The 13978-nt window shown below is 37.8% G+C and overlaps 1 protein-coding gene and 1 pseudogene across 7 annotated transcripts in view; both read right to left on the bottom strand.

Annotated features, from left to right (window-relative positions):
- The window catches only part of DLG2 (discs large MAGUK scaffold protein 2), a gene marked incomplete at its 5' end in the record, with an annotated part of 938475 nt that overhangs the window by 590340 nt on the left and 334157 nt on the right, over window positions 1–13978 (bottom strand). The gene's annotated exons all lie outside the window — the stretch shown is intronic.
- Window positions 817–1620, bottom strand: LOC309826556 (charged multivesicular body protein 5-like; annotated as a pseudogene). The gene has a single exon. The product of its transcript is annotated as a charged multivesicular body protein 5-like (transcript).

Raw genomic sequence — 13978 nt, 5'->3', positions numbered from 1 at the left:
AAGCCATGTGATGCGGCCAAAAGAAAAAATTTGCACTAAACAAATATTCTGGAATATGATATAGTATCACTGAAAAGTCAACTAATACTTAAAAATATTTGTTCTACTCTAAAGATATCTAAAATAACATGTAATGTCTACTCTCATTCATAGGTATTAAAGTATGTTCTACTGTAAAACAAGATTTGTGATTTTATACATTTGTAAGGATGTTAATTCATTAAAAATAATCACTAAATGCTTGTATTAATTTTTTTTAAAAAACCTGTTTATTATGTATTAAAAAATAGTGGGAGGAAAGATAAAGTTTCAGCTCTGGTTCTTTGTGGATGTGGAGATTATGGATTTCCTTTTTTTCCTTTTGCAAAATATTTATTGAGTATAAATAAATGTCCTATACATTAAATATCAAGAAATATTCATTATTGATTACAAGTCCGCTGTAACACTGAAGGAACCACAGAATCAAAATAGCCACCCATGATACAGTAGTGATAATTCCATTCCAGTATTGGACACAGTAATGATTTACTCACAAGACACAACAAAACTCACCAAAAAAGGCCATCACTTTAACCAACCTATAATACCACAAGAGAAAATGGTTTTGAATCATAATATGGACAGTCCCACTAATCTCGTCTTTGTCATCAATTTATCAGGTCAATTTGAGATTGTGGAGATATGCTGTCATAGAACTTAAAGATTCCCATTTCCTTGGTTTTATTTCAAAATAACTATTAAGGAATGAAGTTATACATACCCAATGATAATTTTAAGTAAGTTAGTCTTTGATAAAAGAAAAGGAATAAAAATTTAGTATGAAGAAAGCTTCCTTCAAGCAATGAATCTCTTAACGGAAAAAAAATGAAAGCAATGTAATCAACTTTTCCTCCACAGAAAGGAAAGAAACCTAAATCTGTTATGGCAAACTTGGAAAGATAAATATTTCCTAGTCCCAGAATATGTGTTTATTTTACATGATGTACTTGAATGATGCAAGTCTATGAAGCAGGGATCTGTGGCAATCCAAATTCACCCACCAGGACTCCATCCTTATTCTTTGTGTCAGTGGGAACACCTTCTGGAATTGCAGGGCAGCTGCTGCTTCATCCAAATAAGAACTGTCTTTATCAGCCAGAAGCTCATCGCCCAGTGCATCCAACTCTGCTTCTAGGTCATCTTCATCTAATTCTGGGGTGCCGTAACTACGACTCAGTGCTTCTTGGATTTCATTTGCGTCTTCCATCATATCCTCTAGCTGGTCTTGTACATCCTCAGTCTGGTCAATTTTTACTTGCTTGTATGCTTTCTTCATTTCCTTTACACCCAGTTGCATAGCATCAACCATGGTCTTGGTGTCCTTCAGTGACTGGATGATGTAATTGGCTTGTTCCATGTTAAATGACTGTTGGGCAAGACTGTCCCGCTGCTGCTCATACCTTTCCAGGACCCTCTCTCATTGTCTTGATCTGATCCTTATACTTCACTAGTTCAGCATCCAGCCGAGAAATCTTCTTGTCAATGGATTCTGCCCTGCTGTCCTCCGTACCAATGCAGTCAGTCAGTCAAGCTGGGCGGCGGAGCCTTGGGTTTCGCTTTCCCGAAGAATCGGTTCATCTTGGGTGGCCACGAAGAAAACCAAAACGTTTGAGCAAAACCAGAAACGGAAGCAGAGTCACCTCCGCCTCCGACTTGACTTCCGGCCCTCCATGCACAAGCGCAATGTGCCTATTCGGATGTTTTAAAAAGCATATTTCTATATTTGTTTCTTCCAAAAGTTCTATAATGGACATACATCATCGCAGAGAACCTAAGAACATGGGCCTGGGAGCCTTGGCCACACCTAGACACGACTGGGATCTTGTCCCATCTCTAGAACTCAGGAGCTGTGTGACTTTGGGCAAGTCCTTTGACATCTCAAAGCTTCAGCTTTTGCATGTGAAAATAGGGATAATAAGATTGCTGTACGGATTAAATAATATATGTGAAATATTTAGCACAGTGCCTGAAAAATGGTAAGTTATTATAGTCATGAAAAAAACAAGAACAATTTTGCATGAGAAAGGATGTGAAAAGACTATAGTGGAGGGGAAAAAAATTCTAAAGGGACAGAAAGGAAGAGAGGGCTACCATCAGGTACTGAAAGTATTTTTGAAATTTTATATGGAGAAGAGAGAAAGAGATGCAATGAATGGGAATTGGGGGAAGAAAAGTGTAAAAATAAGGCTTTTAAGTAAGTCTTGTTTTGTGGAGTATAGCTTTATTCCCCTTTCATCTTCCCTCTCCCCTACCATCAAGAAAATAGTCAGTTCTAATATAAACTATAGCTTTATGGTAGCCGTAGAGAAAGCTTCTAAAGATCAGCACTCTTGGCAGAATTCCCACCAGCTCGTGACTACTCTGTCCTTGCCCCACTCCACACCTGCGAACACATCCAGCCACTCAGACTGCTCAAGGCTTGATTCAAAAGGAGGCTTTAGGTCACAGGTCTGAAGCTTAATTTTGAAACTTAATGGTTATTAAGATGGGGTGGGTTGGTGTCTTGATTGCCTTGTTCTTTATTGTCTCCACTCAGTCCTACTCTCTTTGGTCAAATAGATGAATTAATTACAGACCAAAGGGCCACATCATGGAGAAAGCTGATCAATGTTTAATGTGCTGGATGAAATGCAATACTACATTATCAAATGGAAAACACTGGCTGGGAATTACACTGTCTGTGCTTAAAGAGATCAATGATTTATAACAATCAGAATCTGTTTAAAAAGAATAATTGCATAGATTTTATGTGAACTATAAGGATACCAGAAAGGCTCTCAAGGTTAAGGTTGCAAAAATGCCTTACTTTTCTTTTATTCTTAGAGTCACTAAAGGTAGGTTAAGAACAAATAATAGACACTCAAAAGTTTATTTAAGAAAAGACAGATGCTTTACGTTACCAGAGAAAAGGAAAAAACACAACACACACACACACACACACAGATTGACCCAAATGGCTTCAAATCATTATGACCTTTTCTAAATCTACTTAACTGTGTCTGTCTGCTGTCTTCCAGTATCCTCTCATGAAGCACATGTGGGTTCACCGGGTATATTTAAAGTTCCACCAGCTAAGGTTCCTCCTTATCGAAATTTCTCACCTTAAAAAACCATTTATTTCATTGACCTCACTAGGTGCTATTAGTCCATTAAAATTGAGAATAAAATAATAAAAATCAGCACAATTTAACAGTTTTCTAGGAAAGGTAAAGGACTGATGTTTTGGAAGCATCAGATATGAGTTGATGTAGTAATATCTACTAGGACTTTTTCTCTACCAAACATTCACAGGGTTGCAGGAAGAGTGACAGTTCATACAGCTTATCATGGATCACTTGTCAAGTCTGACAGTCCCTGTTTTGGGGAATCTGGAATCGAAACGATGAGATTCAGAGGTTCTATCTAAACAGAAGAAATAGAAGTTTGAAAGCTTCATATCAGGGCCTTTTTCTTCCACACTGACTGAAAAGTAGCAAAAGCTTATTTGCAAGAAGATGGGAATAAAGCAAACTTTTGGAAAGAAGTAAGGGTTTCAGTCCATGGTTGTCCAATCCAGCCTTGAATTTCAGAAGATATTCCAAGTGTCCTTCTAATTCATTCCCCTTTTTGATTAAGTAAGCTCAGGTAGATCTTTGTTACTCATCAACAAAAATTTCTAACTAATACAGTCAGACTCTGTGACCAGCACTTTGCATGCACTATATCCCTTACCTCATTCCTATTTTCCTTTTAATACTTAATTCAAGTTTATCTTGTCTTCTGGGAAGTCATCCTTGGCTCAACTGGCTGGTCCAGTGTCCCTCTACTAGGTAGTCAGTACCATATATTAATGAAGTTACCAGACCTAGCAAATCAAAGTATAGGACATTCAGTTAAATTTGGATTTCAGATAAAAACAATACTAATTATTATTCAGATAAACACTTTTTAGTGTAAGTATGTTCTGTACCATGTTTGGGACACACTCAAAAATTACTTGTGTTTATCTGCTATTCAAATTTAATTAGGCGTACATACTGTGTTTATAAAAGTACAGTATTTATAAAAGCACTAAACTGTGCTTATTATTCTGAACTGTGGTCTCTGGTTTATTCAAACGGTATAATTCTTGGTACATAACGGGAGATATTTACACTATGTACTACGTATATATTCTTTAATCTGTTTAACCTAAACAGAAACCTTGAAAGGTAGATATTGCTTCTTTCATTTTACAACAAAAACTGAAGCTAAAAGAAGTCTATAATGACAGTAAGTGTTGTCTAGGTAATCTCAAAGCTTATGCACTGCACCATCCATATCTCTAGTTTGTTAAAAATAATTTGGGGACATAATTAAGGACCAATCTCAACTGCTACCCATCAGTAGGATTAAGGATCATACTAGAAAGTGGTAAAGCCGAGCCAAATAGCAAAACCTAAATTTTTTTCTCAAAGAAAATCTAGTTCTCAACTTTAGAATCAGATTTCTATACTTTAAAACTAGATTTAGAAAGTGTTCTCAAACTTTAGCGTGCATTAGAGTTACTTGAAGGATTTAAGCCATAGATTGCTGGGCTCCACTGCCATAGAGTTTCTGATTCAGTACGTCTGGAGCAGGAAAGAGGATTCACTTGTCTAACAAGTTTCTAGATAATGCTGGTGTTGTTGGTCTGGGACATACTCTGAAAACCACTGCTCAAGGTTCTGAAGGGTCACTCTACTTGGCTAGTGTGTGGTTCATTCTAAAATGAACGGGACTACTCAGTCTTATGTAGACCCAGGTGACTGTGCTGGAATTTCTGAGCTCTGACTCTGAACCCAATCCCTTCAATGTTGCAGCTCTTCATTATTTGGAATGAAGTCTCTAAGGGAATATGGACCAGGAGACCACAGCTGCCATACCACGTGAAATTGTGTGTGAGAGCCATTTTCCAGCACTCATTTTATATGAGACTCTTTTCCCTACTGTTTTCCTACAGCAAAGGCCAACAGATAGCCACTCCATTCTACATTTTAAAAATAGGGCTCCTGCTCTCGTCTCTGACTCTGGGTGAGAGTAACTGGAGTTTATGATCCGTAGAAGCCGTCTCCTACAGTGAATATACTGTTTTTCTCTCTCCATTTGCCACTTCATTTCCCATATATAAAACCCTTCCAGGATTCTCTGCAGCTGTCATCTGGGAAAAATCACAGCTTTCCCACGATGGGGGAAGAAATTGCTATTTTAGAGTCAGTGATTGGTCTTTCGGCACTTTCCCGGAAAAGGAGAGAGTCCAGTAACAAACCTCAGGCCAGGTAACTCGGTGAATGCAACATGGAAAAGAGGCACTAACTAGGGACTTCAAAGGGAAAGGATCATAGGACTGGAGAGTACTTAGTCCGCTCAGTCCAATACTCTGTCCACAGACAGGACTACATACCAACTTTCAAGAAACGAGGTCCCGATACCTCCCATCTGGATTAATGAAGTAGCTTTCTAGCTAGTTTTCCTGATGCCAGGTTACCTAGTCCCTCTTTACGTCATCCCACAGGCAAGTCCAGCTCAGCTACAATTTCCTAAAGCAACCCTATCATTATTTCCTCTCCCTCAAAATTCATCGAGTCACTTAACCTATATAAAATCAAAGCTGTGGTTAATTTATCCTTGTATTCCTAGTGTCTGCTATACAGTTGTCACTTAAGAATGAATGAGTGTCATTGAAGGGTCTCTAAATCTAGCCTCTTCTTATACCTCTCAAACTCCTGCTTCAGTCAATCCACATCCTCATTGTCCTGAAAATATAACAAGCTCATTCCTGTCTCTACATTTTATTTCATGGTGCTTTCTGCCTCCCAAATGCCTAGTTCAAACCAGCCTCATTTAAAGGCAAGCTCACACTCTCCAGCCTCATGAAATGTTTCCTAATCACACAAGTCCTCATTGCCTATGATGCCTGAAATGCAAATGCATGGTAGATTCTCATGAAAAAGCTACAGACTGATCTGGTACCCCTGCAGAACCTATAATTAAGTACTATACATTAAGAAATGCATTTTCAAACGTTGGATTTGATTTTCTATTTTCCTCTACTAAGATTTACTCCAATTCCAGAAATTGATATGGATCAGCATATGTGAAATCGATAATTTTACATTTTCTGATTCTAATTTGATTTGACTATGTGATATCCATGAACATTTTAGTGAAAAGTTGAGAAGCACAAGGAGCATGGTATGGTGGGAAGAATAGTGAGTTATAAACCAGATTGGAATTCTAATCCTCACACTTTCCATTTAAGTAAGGCATTTTTTTTCTTGTCTCTGTTTAAATTGAGTTCAATGATTTTACAATTCTTTTCTAACTCTGGTGTTCTATAAATCTAAATTCAAGGCTAACTCAGCCTGCCACCTAGCTCCACCTGGAAGTCTGGAATGTACTTCAAATGCAGCAGAATGCCAAATTATGCTTATTCTCTCTCCATGGACAACTATGTACTTTACTTTTTATTCTCTATCAAAGTAAATCATTCCATCTCCAAAAATGGGGAGTTCTCCTTCTCTCTCAGACACACGTTCAATCTGTCACACAGTTTTTTAGATTTAAACTTTTCTTTATGCTCATTTATCCTACTGTGGCTCTTATTGTCAATCACCCAGATTCTGGAAAAAAATTTGTAACCAGTCTCCTTGTTTCTAGTTTTGTCCTTTACAATCCATCTTCCAATTTATTGCCAGAATGGGGTTATTGAAAATACACCTGATTGCTTTACTCCCCTATTTAATAGTCTTTGACTGCTTTTCACTGCCTACAGCAGATTTTCAAACATTTAAAAAACATAAGCCATCACTCTGATACCAAAACCAGACAAATATGTCACAAAGAAAGAAAACTACAGGCCAATATCACTGATGAACATAGATGCAAAAATCCTCAACAAAATACTAGCAAATCCAACAGTACATTAAAAGGATCATACAGTATGATCAAGTGGGGTTTATCCCAGGAATGCAAGGATCCTTCAATATATGCAAATCAATCAATGTGATAAACCATATTAACAAATTGAAGGAGAAAAACCATATGGTCATCTCAATAGATGCAGAGAAAGCTTTTGACAAAATTCAACACACATTTATGATAAAATTTCTCCAGAAAGTGGGCATAGAGGGAAACTACCTCAACATAATAAAGTCCATAAATGACAAATCCACAGCCAACATCGTCCTCAACAGTGAAAAACTGAAACCATTTCCACTAAGATCAGGAACAAGACAAGGTTGCCCACTCTCACCACTCTTATTCAATATAGGTTTGGAAGTTTTAGCCACAGCAATCAGAGAAGAAAAATAAATAAAAGGAACCCAAACTGGAAAAGAAGAAGTAAAGCAGTCACTGCTTGCAGATGACATGATACTCTACATAGAGAATCCTAAAGATGCTACCAGAAAACTACTAGAGCTAATCAATGAATTTGGTAAAGTAGCAGGATACAAAATTAATGCACAGAAATCTCCTGCATTCCTATACACTACTGATGAAAAATCTGAAAGTGAAATTAAGAAAACACTCCCATTTATCATTGTAACAAAAAGAATAAAATAATCTAGGAATAAAGCTACCTAAGGAGAAAAAAGACCTGTATGTAGAAAATTATAAGACACTGATGAAAGAAATTAAAGATGATACAAATAGATGCAGAGATATACCATGTTCTTGGATTGGAATAATCAACATTGTGAAAATGACTCTACTACCCAAAGCAATCGACAGATTCAGTGCAATCCCTATCAAACTACCAATGGCATTTTTCACAGAACTAGAACAAAAAATCTCACAATTTGTATGGAAACGCAAAAGACCCCGAATAGCCAAAGCAATCTTGAGAAAGAAAAACGGAGCTGGAGGAATCAGGCTCCCTGACTTCAGACTATACTACAAAGCTACAGTAATCAAGACAGTATGGTACTGGCACAAAAACAAACATAGATCAATGGAACAGGATAGAAAGCCCAGAGATAAACCTACGCACATGTGGTCACCTTATCTTTGATAAAGGAGGCAAGAATGTACAGTGGAGAAAAGACAGCCTCTTCAATAAGCGGTGCTGGGAAAACTGGACGGCTACATGTAAAATAATGAAATTAGAACACTCCCTAACACCATACGCAAAAATAAACTCAAAATGGACTAAAGACCTAAATGTAAGGCCAGACACCATCAAACTCTTAGAGGAAAACATAGGCAGAACACTCTTTGACATAAATCATAGCAAGATCCTTTGTGACCCACCTCCTAGAGAAATGGAAATAAAAACAAAAATAAACAAATGGGACCTAATGAAACTTAAAAGGTTTTGCACAGCAAAGGAAACCATAAACAAGATGAAAAGACAACCCTCAGAATGGGAGAAAATATTTGCCAATGAAGCAACTGACAAAGGAATAATCTCCAAAACATACAAGCAACTCACGCAGCTCAATATCAAGAAAACCAAACAACCCAATCCAAAAATGGGCAGAAGTCCTAAATAGACATTTCTCCAAAGAAGATATACAGGTTGCCAACAAACACATGAAAGGATGATCAACATCACTAATTATTAGAGAAATGCAAATCAAAACTACAATGAGGTATCACCTCACACCAGTCAGAATGGCCATCATCAAAAAATCTAGAAACAATAAATGCTGGAGAGGGTGTGGAGAAAAGGGAACCCTCCTGCACTGTTGGTGGGAATGTAAATTGATACAGCCACTGTGGAGAACAGTATGGAGGCTCCTTAAAAAACTACAAATAGGGCTACCATATGACCCAGCAATCCCACTACTGGGCATATACCCTGAGAAAACCATAATTCAAAGAGTCATGCACCAAAATGTTCATTGCAGCTCTATTTACAATAGCCAGGACATGGAAGCGACCTAAGTGTCCATCAACAGATGATTGGATAAAGAAGATGTGGCACATATATACAATGGAATATTACTCAGCCATAGAAAGGAAGGAAACTGAGTTATTTGCAGTGCAGTGGATGGACCTGGAGACTGTCATACAGAGTGAAGTAAGTCAGAAAGAGGAAAACAAATACCATATGCTAACACATATATATGGAATCTAAAAAAAAAAAGGTTCTAAAGAACCTAGGGGCAGGACAGGAATAAAGATGCAGATGTAGAAAATGGACTTGAGGATACGGGGAGGGGGAAGGGTAAGCTGGGACAAAGTGAGAGAGTGGCATGGACATATATACACTACTAAACGTAGAATAGATAGGTAGTGGGAAGCAGCCACATAGCACAGGGAGATCAGCTTGGTGCTTTGTGACCACCTAGAGGGGTGGGATAGGGAAGGTGGGAGGGAGATGCAAGAGGGAAGAGATATGGGGACATATGTATATGTATAACTGATTCACTTTGTTATGAAGCAGAAACTGACACACCATTGTAAAGCAATTATACTCTAATAAAGATGTTAAAAAATAAAAAAAAAGTATAAGCGAAGAAACCCTTTCTTCAAATGAAATCTTACTCAGAAGCTACATAATGTACATTTATAATTGTCTGTATATAACAAAGGCAGACTTTCTGTGATTTCTGCGGTGGGGAGGGAAGGGAATCACAGCAGAGCCTGTTGGAAGGCCCTTGTTTGTGACTCCACAGAGGGCTCTGAGGAATCCAGAGTCAGGGCATCGTATATGACTGAGCAGGGGCCAGTGATTACTGAAAGAAATCCAGGGCATGCCCTTTCTCCAGGCCAAGTGCCCTGGCATTGACCAGTGTCTGCTGAAGTATTTTTTTCTAAATCACATTAAAATCACATAAAGGCTTCTGTGGTCTAGTGGTAGCACTATTCACAGGGTTCTATGGAACACAGATTGAGTCCACTTGCCTTTTATGATAAAGCTCAAAGACTTTCACATAACATATAAGTCTTTCCACAACTGGTTGTTATTCACCTCCCCAGCCGTGTCTCTTGCTATAACATTATAGTTTCTTCAAACCCCATGCAAGTTCATGACTCAGGCCTCTCTCCCTGCCTGCAATAGCCACCTCCAGATGTCACATTTGTCTCAGTGCCTTACCCATTTTTTAAGACTAATGTCCATTCTGAGGTAGCTTTACAGTTTAACGGGGGGAGATAGTAAAACAAACTAGTAAAATTCAGTATAATAAGTCCTACGGCAAGTGAAATATAGGGTGTTGCAGCAGTATATAATGGGAGAATCATGTTGGGGCTAGGGAGGCTGAGGAAAACTTGGAGCAACTGAGGTAGCTGAGATCTGAAGGTCAAATAGAAGTTAGCCAGGTGAATAAAGAGAGGGAGAAGTGTTCCAGGAACAGTTTAACTGCTGGTGAGGCGAGGAGTGGAGATCAAGCCTTGATTGAAGGCCCTTGCAAGGCATGTTAAGGAATTGGACTTGAACCTAAAGACAATGGAAAGCCATTGTAGTATTCAAAACTAGAATAATGTTTTAGAAAGAGTTCTCAAGGTACAGGGTAGAGATGTGCAGACATGGATAGATTTGGGGTGCAGGGGAGTCTGGAAAAAAGCAAGCAAGGATTATTGTTAGAGGCTATTACATAATCTTGATAAAAGGCATGGTGGCCTGGATTAGACTAGTGGCAGTGGCAATCAGGATAAAGAGAAAGGGACAGATGGAAGGGCTAATTAGAATCTACTAGATATACTGATGGATTGGTTGTGGAAAGTGAGGAAAAGGAGGAAATATTTTGTTTACATGTTTATTTCTATCTACAAATCATGAATCACTTGAGGGGAGAAATCCTATCTTACTCATTTTTGTATCTTTACTGCCTACTATGGTTCCAGGAAGAGTTGGCACTTAATATATGTTTGATAAATAAACCAATGAATTTTAGAAGTGGGGAAGTTGATAATGACACCTCTGCTGTCAGTATCCATACTTTTCCCTCATCCTTTCCAGTGATCTTGTCCCATGAGAATTCTGTGTCTTCCCATGTCCTCTCATTTCTCCTGCAATAAATATAATCAATTCAAATTTAATCAACCTAAGAAACAGCCTGTCATTCACAGGCATATTTGTATTAAAAAAAAAAAAAACACCAGTAAGAAGGCAAGGTCTAAACAAAATTGATCACCAATGATAAGATATCAAATATTAGTTGAAAGATATAATTACACACACACATATTCAACCAATATTTATTGAGCATGTACTATATAGTGCCAGGTATTGTGTAGGCACTGAGGACACAGTGGTGAATGAGAAAGATACTGATGGCCCCAGATGCGAGACGTGGGGAGGAAGAGATTTACAAGAAGATCCCAAATCACATCGCAAGGACAGCAGCCTTTATTACTTACATACAAGACTAATTCTAGTTTAAGCACACCTTTTAACCTTAAGAGTTTAGGTATTAATTTCAAGTTTTTATTAGTCATATGATTATTTTAATTCTTGGAGCTCAATTTTCATAGAAAGAGAGAACTGAACCATAAGCAAGAATTCAAGTATACCATGTGGCAAGATGCTTGTAATCTTTTCCCTTATTTTGAATTGCTCTTCACTTACCATGTATTGATATAAGAGGTTTGCCTCAGTGCCCCCCACCATGGGAAGTGTGCACTATCTTATGAGCCAACTGATATTCTGTGTGCTTTTACTTACGCAGAGCAAATACAGATTATTTGATGTAAGTGATTTCAACAGTTTATGAGATGTATAAAATATTTAAGAGAAAATTTTCAACACCTTTAAAATTCTTAAAATTATAAATGTTTAATCTCATGGTGAGTAAATTCATTGGTTGTTACAGGGAAACAATTTTCAACATTTGTACAGTTCAATAACAAATAAGATACCAGTATAACTTGATTTATTTGTTTTCTTATTTATTACATCTCTCCCCACTAGAATGGAGCTCTGCGAATGAAGAAATCTTACCTCTAATTTTCTCTGTTTTATCACCAGTGGTTAGCATAGCTCTTCATGCAATAAAGTACCACCATCCACCCAATTTTCCATATTCCTTTACTTTCCTCACCCTCCATATCCATTCCATTAGCCACATCAATTACTTCTAACTTCATAATGTATCCCAATCCATCAATTTCACTCCATTTCTGGTACCACCATGCAGTCCAAGTCACCACCACTTCTACCTGGACACATTGGCTCACTGGTTCTTCTCCTGTTCTCTACAATACATTCTCTATATTCTCTACTCTAAGCCAGAGTACATCATTTTAAAATTTAAATCAGATGCTGTCACTTACCCCTTGCTTAAGCCGTCCAAGCTCTTCCTACATTATGTAAAATAAAACCCAAGCCCCTCCCCTCACCTCACAAAGCCCTGGCTCCCACTTCTTCCCATGCTGTCATCTTCTACCACTCTTCCCTTTGTCCCCTTCATGCTAGCTGCATTGGCCCTACTTTTAATTCTAGTATGTGCCTAGCTCACTCCTGCTTTAGGGCACTTGTACTTACTGTTCCCTCAGCTTTGTAAGTCTTTTCCCTTACCTTTGTTTGGCCAGCTTCTTTTAGTCATTGAGATCTTGCCTTAAATGCCACTTCATTAGAGAAGCCTTCCTTGATCACTCAGTATAAGAGTAGAACCAGCCACTCATCTACATCTCTCTGCTTCATTTTCTCCATAGCTTTTATTACTGATGATATTTTGTATGTTTGTTTATCTTCTGCCCAGTAGACAAAAATGTAATTTCCTTAGAGCAGGAAACTTGCCTGTCTTGTTGACCATTTTATGCTAAGTGCCTCGGACAGTGCCAAGTCCATAGCAGAAACTCAATAAATAGTTGAATATCAAATTAATGAATGAATGAAGGGATGAATGAATTGTAGTTCTACCTAATTTGAAGTGGGTTTGTCAACTACAAAGTATATACAGTCTTGCTGCCCAAATTTGAATTCTGATAGCTCTAGCTTGAAAACCTTCTTAAATCCAAACCCATAATTATTGGAATTACTTAGCATTGACAAAAACTGTGAACAATTCTCTATATAGCAGAAAATGCTAAATTGCCTGGAGATACTAATTTTCGAGGGTAGATGATTAGTGATGCTGTTTCCTGACCTTTTTTTGAGCTACCATAATCAGCTGTTATTGTTTATGTGATTTCATAATATCTACACTCCTTATTTTTTCCTAAGTTAAATCACATTTCATAAAATAAATTCAAATAAATTTTGTGTTGAAAACTCATGACATATTTTGAAATTACTGGTGATATTTTGTGATTTCATAAAACCAGAACTGGAGCTCCCTGATTTAGTGGTTGAACGGGTGTTTGCGGTGGTAGGCTCAGTCCCTTACAGTTGTTCTCAGCTGTGGAGATAAATTTCAGAGGCCTGGGGATGGTAGCCAGGAGGATTAGGCACCATGAAGGGCACCTTTGCTCAAAAATACCTTCTTGCTTTCAATAAATCGGTTTTATTTGAATTAATAAATTTCTCTTTCAAAATACAGAGAAACCCATTGGTGTCAAGCACCCCCATGTTATACATAATTGTCCATATGGGCTATGGGACTTCATTTTACAGCATGGGTAGATCAGGGGACTCTTCGAGGGGCAATTTCATTGAAGAACTTATTAGAAGAAGCCATAGGCACCAGGGGAGAGAGGAAAGAAGCTTTCAGAAGATAAAGGAGATCAGAAAGAGACCCCAAAGTAAAACCACACATTTCTAGGACTCCTGTCACAGCAAAGGTAGTAACCTTTGGGAACAGTAAGTGTTTATATAACACCCCAACAATATTTTGTTTCGTTCTTAAAGCCTAAAAATATGCTGGGCAGATACTCTACCTTTTTAAATGGAAAAACTGAGGATTAGACAAGTTAAATAACTTACTCAAAATCACACAGCAGGGAAGAGAGAGAAATAAAAATTATACATGAGTCTTAACAGCTCCTGGTCCTGTCTCCTTGCCATTTATCACTCCTGTTTATGCTGTTGTCACTTAGTCCTTCTGTTACA

This window comes from Grampus griseus, assembly GCF_964374135.1.
Source record: "Grampus griseus genome assembly, chromosome: 8".
Classification (NCBI taxonomy): Eukaryota; Metazoa; Chordata; class Mammalia; order Artiodactyla; family Delphinidae; genus Grampus; species Grampus griseus.
Note: the sequence above shows the minus strand (reverse complement) of the source record. Positions and strands in the feature narration are given on the sequence as shown.